Source organism: Rhinolophus sinicus, chromosome 1, assembly GCF_057876585.1.
Source record: "Rhinolophus sinicus isolate RSI-liver-muscle chromosome 1, RSI-T2T, whole genome shotgun sequence".
In the NCBI taxonomy this organism is placed as follows: Eukaryota; Metazoa; Chordata; class Mammalia; order Chiroptera; family Rhinolophidae; genus Rhinolophus; species Rhinolophus sinicus.
The window spans coordinates 107,275,071-107,287,750 of record NC_142501.1 but is presented as its reverse complement, the minus strand read 5'-3'; the positions used below and the strand labels follow the sequence as shown (position 1 = coordinate 107,287,750).

The window sequence follows — 12,680 nt, the reverse complement described above, 5'->3', positions numbered from 1 at the left end:
CATTATGCTAATGAGAGAAAAAGTCTGCTATGATCAGGGATAAAAAGAACTAAATTTTTTGAAGTAAATGCCTATGAACTGTGGCCTTTCAGACACACTGAAAGGTAAATTTCTAAGATGACAACTGACAGCCTTCCCAGAGCAGACTTTCTCAATCTTTTTAATCTGGAAAAATCCTTTAAATTATTTTCAGGATACAAAAGGTTAAAGAACTATGATATATGTGGCATATAGTATTTGCAAGTGGAAATTTGTTTTCCTTGTTTAAAACAAAACAAAGCAAAATGACTTTTCAACCCATCTTTGATGGAGAAAAACAAACACAGGTAGTTAAGCTTAGTTTACCTTTCTCAAAATTAAGCTCTTCCTTTCCTTTTAGAAATTTTCAACCATCATAAAGCAAATATAATGGGTTTCTGCCAAGTAACTAGCTTACGCCAAAATAGAATTTCGTTTTTCTAAATTGAGCTCCATAGAGTTAATTCAAAGAAAGATTACGAACTTACTTTCATTAATGTTATTTACAGCACGACATTTTATTTACAAACAGTAAAGAGCAAGGCTTCTAAAATCATAAGCGAAGAAACAACAGTTGAATACGCAGCACAGTCCACTCTTGTTTCCTCAGCACCCGCACATCCTGTTATTCTGACCTATAAACTCTGGACCCTATTTGCTCTCTGATCTCCATCCCCAACTCACAGTGCGTTGGCCATTCTAACTCTCACATCCTCAAATCCACAAAAGAAATTCTTGCCTCAGGATCCTCACACTTTGCCGGGACTGCTCCCCGCCCCTCATCCCAGTTTTCCACCTCACCTGTTCATGCTCGTCTCTAAGTCTTCACTGAATTAACTCTTCCCCAAGTGGGTCTCCACAGCCATGTGACAGCAACTTAGCCTCATTCACGGCACTGTTCTTTTCCCTCGTTGTGCTGCTGGTAGATATTCATCATATGTTTATCCGTGTGCCTATATCTGTTTTATGTCCGTCTCCGTCAGTAGACTGTAAGCTACACAAATTACTTTGCTCATCATTTCATACACAACATCTAACAAGCACAGCTCCTAACGTTTCATAAATAGGGGTTGAAAGGATACCAACCAACTCACTGTGTTGGCAGGAGGGTCATATTCACCCGCAAAAGAATTCATGTTGGGGTGCAGAGGTGTTGGGTCAGCAAGTGTGGGAAGCCTAGTGAGGAGGATAGCTTTCTTGCTTTCTTGCTTTCCTGGCAAGCAAGGTGCTCCATCTCTGGAGTTGCATTAGGAAAGAATTTAAGAAACAGAGCTATAATTATTTGTGGGGGGAACCCTAGAAAGTGGATATTTGCAGGAACTGGAAAACACGTACGGTAAATTCAGATTATGGAGACTTTGCTAGGCAAGCACTGGATACATAGCTGTTTGGTTTCCCCTGAGAACCAGGCAAAAAGGGTTAGCTTTCGTTGCAGTAGCATTCTAGTTTAGCCACTAAGGAAGATATCCCAACAAAAGCCACGTGTCATTGAAAATGATTAACAAACAGGCTGGTGACCTTCAACTCAGCAGAGGGAAGGGAATGTTTGGGACCTGAAAGGAGAAGAGAGAACTAAGGAAACAAAACCGTCCAAATCGACCTACACTTTGTCCCTTTTCTTTTCTCTTTGTTTTCACTGGCCTAACCCAAATCATTTGCACTACAAGGTGTAGTCCCCACCAGTACCCTGCACTCGATTACATGGGAAATTGGTAACTGGTAGTTGGGGCGGCTTCGTAGGCGTACCACCTTCAGTCGGACAGGACCCGCGCTCCAAAGGGCAGCTCTAACGTCCTCCTGCTGCTGTCATGAAATTCAACTAATTCTAAACTAGTGAGCCTGCATTTTTATTTTTCACTAGACTCCACAAATTATGAAGCCAGTCTTGCTTATAGTATAATTTCTGGGCGGTATCACACTGAAAGAACATATATCTTCCTAAGCCCTGGGTTTCATTTGAAAACCTTATTTTATTCACATGAACTTAGACGGTGCAATGTCCACTCCCTTCCCAGTTCCTGGGACTTCTGCCCCTGCCTTATGAAGTCCTGCTACACGATAAGCACAGAGGAGTTCACACACTCCAGACAGGGCTCACAAACTAATAGATCCTCTAAGGATGAGCTTGCACATATTAAATGAGGGCAGGGGCATGTTGTCTGCTTTGGGGACAAAAAAAGTGTATGTACTTTAATGTAAGCTGTCCCCTCCCTCCTCCACTGCCTCAGATCCATGCCCTCACACCAGCTGGAAGTACAGTGGGAATTTTCATTGCGTTATTACGGATTTTCGTTTTCTTCTTAAAGGTTTGTACCATTTTTAGAAAACCTTTACATAGAAAGTATTTTCTAGTTCTCCAAGTGTTTTCACCTACTTCCTATCATTTGGTCATCACCGTAACTGGGCAGTAGGCAGGGTGGACCTTATAATCCCGTGTGACAAGGGAGCAAGTGGCAGATATTAGAAGACAGGCGAATCAGGGTCAAATCTTGTCTAGACCACTTCCTCGTCTGTAAACTGAAGCTTCAGAGTTTAAATATGAATGTGTATGAAACTCAGAGTATCAAGCCTGGCATGTAATAGGTAGTCTGTGTATGGGAGCTTCTCTCGTCATGGGCATGGTTTCCCGGGAACTGAGGACAAGCGCTGTCCTGATTAGAATGCATGTCCTCATATCATCGCTGCCAGGACACCTGCCCCAGCAGTTCCCAGAATGCATCATGTTCTCTCATGGCCCTTTGGCCTTTTCCACCTGCTGCTCTGTCCAAAATCGCTGCTGCCCACTTTCCCCCTGGCTAACTCTACTTATCCTTGAAGACTAATCTCATGTGGCCCTTTTTCTGAAACTTTCCCCCAAAAGCCCTCCTCCAATCTGTTAGGTGGTCCTTCTTTGGGCTCCCGTCTCCCTCTCTTCTTACCTCTATGGCTGCACAAGACTGTACTACAGCTGTCTGTTCCCTGGTTGGTCGCTTGTGTTGTCTATCCTTAATTGTAGGTAGGACCTGTATCTTTACTCTGTTTCTGTAGTCCCTGAGTAGATAATAAATATGTACTCCTTACATGAATGAATACACAAATGAGTAAAAGAAGGTAGGAGGGAAGGAATTAATTTGTTGTGTGTGTGGGGGGGGAGGGGGGTGCCTGGTAACAACTGAGATGCAAACCAGCTTTTCTATTGTCCTGGAGATAAGCCAGCACACCCTTTTACAGCTAAAAGCTGCAAAGAACAGGACTTCTCTAAACCAAAGGGTTTTCTTGAGTTTCCAGGAGTCTGGCTTATGGCCACAGGTACAGAAGCGGTCGCCGGCTAGATCTGGGTTGGGGAAGGAATGTCACTTGATTACAAAGATCATTTTTCTTGGCACTAGTCAAAGAAGAGGACAGAGACATCTGCATGTCCCAATGACATCACTTGGCCCTGCCTTGCACAGTAGAGGAGAAAAAAACTGCCAGGGCAAATTTCCAGTTTATCTAGACATAGCTGGGCCAAGGCCAAGACTTTCCACCCTTCTCCCCACCCCTGCTAATCCCAATACCAGACATGGCTCTCAGAGCACTGAATGACACTGCCTGGAAAGAGAGAAACTCTTCCTCCAGGTTGCAGCCATGAATTCGAGGCCCTGCTATCATATCCTTCCCGTCCCTTTATGCTTCCATCCCCCCACCCAACTTGCACCCAGGGGAACCACCCTCTCCACTTTGAGGGTTACCATCCCTAGGCATTGCTTTATACTTGAATTACACATGCATATATTCTTAAAGCTACTGTCACTTTACATTTTCCCAACTTGACGTTACATCACGTTCAGTATAGTCATCTTTAATTTACTTAAACTTAGTGTGTCTTCTCAATATAGCATTGTAAAGTTTATCCACGTGGATATTTGTAGTCTGCTTCATTCATGATGCCCAGTGGCACTTTCTGGGGCATATCAAATCCCCTGGGAGAATATCAAATGTGACAGCTGCCGGCTCAAAACGTGTTACGTGTATTATGTGAGGCCGGTGGGTGGGGAACCAGAGGACACGTTACACCCAGGTCTTTGCCTCTTCTCATCTCAGGGTAAAGGTGTATCCAGGATGTCACAGGGCTGGGGGGATCTGTGGTCTGTTTTATCACATGTAGACTAGGCTGATCTCATTTCCTGAGCTTTGTTTGCTTCTTGAGGGAGACTGTAATCAGACAGCATATTGTTGCCGGAAGAACACTAGGCTGGAAGTCAGACACCTAGATTCTCATCCCAGGCCTGTAGGAAGAGCCCACGTGTCCTCTGGCATATTATTTCACCTTTGCCAGCCCCACTTTGTACACGCAGTGTAACTTGATTTCCGTAAGCTGCACAGTCTGAGGGAAATGTGGGACATGTTTATGGGGTAGAAGGTGGTGAAACTGTTGAACTGTATACAGAAGGACCCAGTGGTAGTCTCTGCTCCCCGACTTCCCAACTGGGGATTGTCAGGCAAATTATTGACCTCTCCTAAGTCTCACTTACCACCTCCCCACAGAGAAAATACTGATTAAATTCTGTAACGTATGTGAAGAGCTGAGTACGAGGCCGGCACATAAAAAGTGATCGGTGTGAGCTAGCAGGAGTACTACTTCTCCGGCCATAATCTTCTCCCATTCTCAGTCCTCCTAAAAGTCCACTCCGTACCTACCTATCTTGCATCTTTACGGGGTATTTTGCCATCCCCTGCTATGCATTAAGCCCCTGCAACCAACATCGTCACTGTGATGGCACTCATCCGCCCCAGGGCCCTCCCCCAGAGCTTCCAGAAGGAACCCACCCACCCCAGCAGGAGCTGTGCTGGCCCGGCCCCTACACGGCCCCCGAGCCCACACTGCCAACACTGATGCCCTACGTTTCCCAGAATTCAAAAGATGCCTCTCTCAGTCATTGCTGTTTTATTTTGGTTTCTCATGTTGATTGCTGATGTTTATTTTCAACCATTTTCTTCCCAGGACTCACGGAAGTTGCACTGGGAAACAAGCTGGAGTAACAGAACTTGGCCGCTCAGTCCCCCAACAACTAAGTTTCGGTTGGCTTCCAGATCCTATTTATGTTCTGGGATTCCTGGGAGCCCTTCCCAAAGCCCTCAGCCTCAGAGGCCTGCCTTTCAGCGCCTTTTAAAGACCCTTACTTCTCCTCCGTAGCATACTTCTCAGTGTCTTGGTGGAGGGCAAACTCTCTGGCCCTTCTCAGGGGACATAGCTAGGGGTGTCATAGACAGAATAATTGCCCCCAAAGGTATCCACATCCTAAACCCCAGACCTGTGAATATGTTATCTTGCTTGGGACTTTGCAGGTGTGATGAAGTTAAGGGTCTTGAGATGGGGAGACTGTCCTGGATGACTGATGGGGCCCAGTGTAATCACGAGGGTCCTGAGAAGAGCGAAACAGGAGGGTTTGAGTTAGAGAAGAGGTGATGCTGAAACCAGATACGTGTGTGAGGGAGAGAGAGATTTGAAGATGCTACACGACTGGCTCTGAACATGGAGGGAAAAGAATTAGTGAAGCAATACACTGGCCTCCAGAAGCTGGAAAAGGCAAGGAATAGGTCCTCCCAGAGCTTCCAGAAGGAACACAGCCCGGCCGACACCGTGATTTCAGAACCTCTAACTTCCAGAGCCACAACCTAATACACTGTGTTGTTTCGACGGCTAAGTATGTGGCCATTGGTCGCAGCAGCTATCGGTAACTAACGCAGGTGAGTGAGCAAGTTAGAAATGATAAACCCACTCCAGCGCTCCTATCTCCTTAAATCTTTTGATGCCTTCTTCTGCCTTAAGCCAAGGGATTTCTGGCATCTCAAAGTCCTGAGTGTGGGGTACGACCTCCCGAGTCCACATTTCAGTCAACCCTCCAAGCACACGGTGAGAACCATTCTCAGTTATTCGTGTTAACACACTGAATCCAGAATCTCCAGTATGTGCCCCTGTTTGATAAATTCAGCCTAATCTGAAGTGTTAGTCTTTTCTTCCTGGTGGTAAGAAAAGATGATATAGGAACATTTGTGACAACATGGATGGATCTTGAGAGTATAATGCTAAGTGAAATAAGTCAGACAGAAAAAGCAGAGAACCATATGATTTCACTGGTATGTGGTATATAAACCAAAAACAACAAAAGAACAAGACAAACAAATGAGAAACAGAAACTCATAGACACAGACAATAGTTTAGTGGTTACCAGAGGATAAGAGGGGTGGGGGTGGGAGATGAAGGTAAGGGGTATCAAATATATGGTGATGGAAGGAGAATTGACTCTGGCTGGTGAACACACAATGGGATTTATAGATGATGTGATACAGAATTGTACACCTGAAATCTATGTAATTTTACTAACAGTTGTCACCCCAATAAATTAAAAAAAAAAAAAAATCCACTGCCACCATTCTTCCCTGGTTTTTGCTGATACGAATTAGCAAAATCCTGCAATCCATGAAGTGTGCGAGCCTTCTCCGCCCGGGTGAGACTATGCTTTCTCCCTGGGTCTTACTGGGAGCCCAACTCTGGCGTTGTCAGGAATAGAGAAATCGGGAATCTGGAGGTGGTGACAACAAGGTCCTGTGAGGAGAGCAGGCATCTCCTCGTTAGGTCATCGCCCCAGGTGAGATCTTCCCCATGAAGCCACAGGGGAAGAGGGCCTGCCCCTGCTGCTGAGGAAGTTTCATCAGGGTTTGAATCTGCCCAACCTCTTCCTCCAATGCTTCTTTTCCCAGCATTGTCCTGTTTTCACCAAAAAAGATGGTGTGAGGCTAGAAATGCACAACCGCTGCCATAAATCAGCAACCCACAAAGGCGGCCCACGTCTGATTTGCAGTTGCTTCAGCTTGTGGTACAAGACATAAGAGAAGTTCTCCGGGCATCCACAGATGTTCCTTGCTTCTCTGTTTCTTAAAAATAGAATTTAAACCCTGAGCTTATCATATTTTTTTTTTCATTATGCTTCTGGCACAGCTAAAAACGGGTAACCCATATTCTGAATGTAGGGTATCCTTGTTGCTTTTAAATTCAACCAGATAAGATTACCAGCCCCAGATTGCTCCATTTTCTTGGGGATACTGATACTACTGTGTTTCCCTGAAAATAAGACCTAGCTGGACAATCAGCTCTACTGCATCTTTTGGAGCAAACATTAAGACCCGATCTTATATTACATAAGACCGGGTCTTATATTACAGTAAAATAAGACTGGGTCTTCTATAAATGTTTGCTCCAAAAGACGCATTAGAGCTGATTGTCCAGCTAGGTCTTCTTTTCAGGGAAACACGGTAATTACTATAGGGTAACAGTTCAGTTGCAGAGAATAGACTCCGTGCTATATGGTTTAAGAAAAGACTCTTATTGTAGGCTATTAAACACATTCCAGAATCATTAGAAAGATTGTAGAACACAAGCTCTGGGCTGTGTTTCTAAGAACAACTTTTAAATTGCACTGCCGTGCCTGGAAGCCACGAGAGCTGAGCTGTACTTCTGCTACAATCCGACAACAGGAGGCTGCCAACCGAGGGATAAAAGCTGCCTCCACACTTGAGTTCCAAAACCACGCTAGCTCTGCTGGGACCCATACAAGCAGGAAAAAGACTTGCTGCCCATCTCAGATTCAAGTCCCAAGTGTTTCTGCTCAACAGAACCTGAATTGTCTCCTAAAAACCTGACTGCAAGGGAGTTTGAGGCGATGTAATTTTGAACGTTCCAGTCTTCGCTCCAGGCAGGCCATTGAAGAAACCAGTCTACAGTATTGGTTCACTCTGGAGGATTCCTAAATGAGGTACCAGGGAGGCCTTGTTTGGAAAATAATACGGTGCCCGCAATCTGAGCCAAATGGCTGCACTGGTGAATGCGGGGCCCTGCCAGGCATCTCTCCTTGGCAAATGAACTGGGAGTCAGAGCAAGTGTGGAGAGAAAGGCAGGACCCATTGTCCTGCAGGTGAGGAACACAACTCAACCTCAGCTCAGGTGTCACTTGGCGCAGAGATTTGGACTCTGAATGGTGCTCCATTGTTATCCTTGGGAATGTGGGTTTTCTCTTCATAGTTACTTTCTCTTGTTTTTAAAAGTTCTCAAATTTTATTACAGAAAGGGTAAGAAGATTTCTCTGCCATATTCAAGATACACATAGTCGAAGCAATACTGAGAGAGAAATGGGTCCTACCATAGGGGAATTCCACCTGACAGCTTCTCAATTTAAGATTTCTCAGTTTATGCTGAATTTGGTAAATGGGAGCCAAATATGCATTGTTTTTATTTTGAAATTTGGATGTATACAATTAATTAAGTGAAAGCCAGCATGCTATATGAATGCTAATTAATTATTCCTCATTTAAATATCAACAATTAAACCATTGTTCATGCCCTACTAGTCTGCATATGCAAATTGTGTTTTTCTCTGCTACTGGAAACTCACTGATCACAGCTGCATGAAAAACTGTCTGGTTTATGAAGTTTCCATCAATCTTCACATGATAATGCTTAGTTATGCAGAATTAATTAGCATTTGCAAATTAAAATATTTGACTTTCAGTTATGTCTACCTTTAACGCCTACAATTGTATAATTATTCCCTAAGAGAACCTATGAAGAATAACTATTGAATATTAAATCAAATAATACATTTAAAATGGGATGTACACATGTGAAAGAGAATGAGTGTGCTTCTGACAAATTGCACACATGCGGCCTTTTGATTCTTGTAAGAGCAATGATCCTGAGAAACCCCCAGGCAGGTCACGTTGGCAGATTCTCCAACGACTAAGACTGGTCTTGTTTTCTCTACGCCTTTTTCCACTTTCCCAGAAGCATTTTTAAACTGTGTGCTGTTTTCTTCACTGAAATCAGCAAATTACCTCAGACTTTTACAATAAAGCAAGAGAAAGGCCATTAATTAATCACAGGTACAGTAACAGGTACAGAAGCTGTTTTATCTCCCACACTTCCTGCAGAAACCATTTGCTCTCTCTGCACTCACAAGTTTTTTTTCTCAACTCACACCAAGAAAGACTGTCGTGGGCTCATTCATTCAGATGTGTATTGAGGTTTGTATAGCTTAAAAGTAAAGGTATCTCTAAGCCCCAAACCAAATCATGGTAAGAAATCATCCCATTTTCCTCCAATGACTCGGTTTAAAAGCCAAATGTTGTCTAGAAGTAAATTTGAGCATTTGTAGAAATTCAATAGGGATAATTAGGTACAGGAAAAATACCCAAATTTTCTCACAATTATACAGATCCAGCCACAAATCACCTGGTTCCCCTGGGCCTTTAAAATCAATGGGTGATTGACATGAGACTTTTCATAGAAGAAAAGTGCAGCCTGAGAATGTACATGACGTGGTCAAGAAATAATTAGTCAACTGGTTTAGGAGAGAGGGCACTTACGGAAATAAAGGGAGGTAAACTGGGAGAGACAGGATGGGACTGGACTATGGAGAAAGACAAAGATCAGAGTAAGAAGTCCGGATGTTAATTCCACAATCCGGGTCTTATTGACTATTTGTTGGCTCAAACTGCTATGAATAACCCTTGAATCCAGTGGACCAGGAGTAATAAGAAAATATCTCAGGTCATATAGGAGAACACAAAGAAGAGAGCACAGTCTGTTCTAGAATCAAACAGTGCTCCCCTCAAATGTTGGGAAGAGTGAAAAGTGAATGTGGAGACTTTAAATAAGGCTTGAATACAAGGGAGGCAAAAGGCAAGGCCTTATATTTTGAGCCGGAAGCTTCCAGCTCGGTTTGATATCAGTGGTTTTTCTGAACAAAGTCATTCATTTTTACAGAAATCATGACCCCTAAATCCTAAGACTTACAGGATACTTGTAAGATGTTTGCGAAGCATTCAAAGCTCAACTACCTAATGCACCAAAGAGTTAAAAATGATGAAATAATTAGGCAGGTGAGAATGGAGCGAGAAAAAGGCTTTAACATCTGCAGCAGGAGGATGGACTCAGCTAACTCTATTTTTTTTTTTTTTTTTTAAATTTATTGGGGTGACACTTGTTAGTAAAATTACATAGATGTCAGGTGTACAATTCTGTATTACATCATCTATATATCCCATTGTGTGTTCACCACCCAGAGTCAGTTCTCCTTCCATCACCATATATTTGATCCCCCTTACCCTCATCTCCCACCCCCTACCCCCCTCATAGACACAGACAATAGTTTAGTGGTTACCAGAGGGTAAAGGGAGCTGCCTCTATTTTATTTTTATTTTTTCTTCCTTTTTATTTTATGTTTTTAATTCTATATATAAAAAACTCCTTCACTCAACAAATATTTTTAGAATGAATGCTTACTGCGTACTATGGGAAGGCTGTCAGAACACAGGCTGGGAGTCGCAGCTGCCTCTAAACCCACACTCGGCCATTTTCTGGCCATGGGATTTTGGCAAATTGTATGGACTCTGTGGCCCTCAATCGCCTTTTCTGTAAAACAGCAGAAATGATATCCACCTCAGAGTCTGTTATAAGAATTTTGTTTATAAAATGCCTATAGTACGTGACCAATTAAAGGAAGCTTAAAATTTTTAAAGTTTCATTTTCTATGTTATCGAAATACTATGAAAAGACTTCCCACTGTGTGAATAGAGCATTCGCTAATTTCCTAGTCACAATTTCAGCAATTATGGTGGGTTCCTCCTATAGAAATAGCTTTGGTTAGGATTTAAATGTCTCCATTAAATCTTTAAACGTCTGTAGGAAACATCAATGAGAACTTCTTGGTCATTTAGGTGTTGGTCAATTCAGTTCCCGTGGATTTGGCTTCACTGCTTCTCCTCCGACTCAAAAAGAAAATAACAAACTGAACACTTTATTTGTTTCATGTGATTCTACTCAAATCACTTGGCATGTCTGCTTTCTATCTTCTCAAGCATTTAAAAATTCTTTCAAGCAACCTTGAAATATAGAATAACTTCTATCTTGCTCTTCCCGTTCTGTTTTGAGTTTAATTCATTGAGATTCGGTTATTTAAGCTTTTAGTAAATGATCATCCCAATTCTACTACATCAGCAATTCAGCCGAAAATTTTCCACAACTTATCATTGCAAAAAGCATTTTAATACTTAGATTTCTTTAGGCAGAGACAAAACAACTGATAAAAATTCCAAAAATTAGCTAAATCCCTAATACTCGTTAATAAGCCTGCTGTCTTTGACAATATTGCGGTAATGTTTATACTGAATAAATGGCTTGGTCTCTTTGCCTCTTTGAGCCGCCGGACATCGCGCAGGCGCCATGAAGACCTGGACTTCGGAGCACGTCTTTGACCACCCACGGGAAACTATGACAACAGCTGCAATGCAGAAATACCAAAACCCATGAACGCAAGTGTGGCTGGAGTTGATGTATTGGACAGACATATAGATCCTTCTGGAAAGCTGCACAGCCATAGACTTAGCACTGAGTGGGAGCTGCTTACTGGTGCAGCAAGAACCAAAACATACGTGCAAGAATATTCTGTAGAGAAAACAATGGAACTCAAATCAGCTAATATTCCACTTACAAATATGGTTTCAGTAGATGAGACATTTATATACAAACCACATCCTCAGGCCCCAGAAACAATTGTTTTGACTCAAGGACCCACAATCACTAATAAAGGAGTCAGTCCCAGTAGTTGTCTCGAAGGACTGATGGCAAGCACGGTATCTTCCAATGCTAACAAGGGCCAAGAAGCAATGGAACAGGCAACACACTGATTAAATGCTGAGACTGAAGAACTGACGGCTTTGGCAAGAGGACGCATAAGGACACCAACAGTGGCAGTGGCAGCATTTGCAGGGAAATGACGATGAAAGTTCATATACAAGGCCCAGTACCCCAGGTCTCGCTAGCTGGCAACATATTTATTTGTTATTTAATTTAAAAATACAACTGTATTTTAGGTCAAATTTTTTTTTTTTTTAATAAGCTGAAGACAGGCTATGTGACTTTCAATCAAAAGCAAGAAGTACAGGGTTTTAAATAAAAGGGATCATCCGAAATGATTAGTGTTGTTTGAAATGACTGTCTGGTTTTGAGGATCCCATTATTTATGTGAAAAATTAACGATTTTTGAAAAGTACTTGGAAATTGGTATTAGCCTAGTAAATCTCCTTAAGGTAGAATTTCGAAACTTTACATGTATTGGAACTCTACCTGGCTTTGAACCAACCACAGAGCAAAGCAGAGCCACCTCTTAAATATATGCAATTGCCCTTTGCAGCAAACTTCAAGAGGGAACTCACTTTAAAAGGAGAAATTGTAGAGTTTTAAAAGACATTGATTTGTAATAAAGTAACTTGCTCTGCTATAAACCACCACTAAAAACCACACTGTTTTAATTTAGTACTTAAATGACATTTTTGGAGTGAACAATATCACTAAAGTAACACATAATGCCAACAAAGATACGATTTTATTGTATTAGAGTATTGCATCAATTTGCCAAAGTTTTGTAACTTAGTAAAGGAATTTCTTTCCTTGGATTTGTATTGTGTGACTTAGTATGCTGTATATTGGGCTGGTTATATTAACTGAAAAAAATAAAGTCATTACTGGAATTTTGCAGCACTGTAAACTTAAACAGAAGCTGCTTACATCTTCTAGTAGTTCACATTTGCCTAACTTATAAATTGCCATGTGTCAAAATCCTGATTCTGTAACCCCTAAAGTATGA

The 12,680-nt window shown here is 42.2% G+C and overlaps 1 pseudogene; it reads left to right on the top strand.

The window, feature by feature from the left end:
• The first annotated feature begins 11,257 nt into the window (after nt 1-11,257).
• Nucleotides 11,258-11,811, top strand: LOC109450664 (PRELI domain containing protein 3B pseudogene; annotated as a pseudogene).
• Nucleotides 11,812-12,680: the final 869 nt, after the last annotated feature.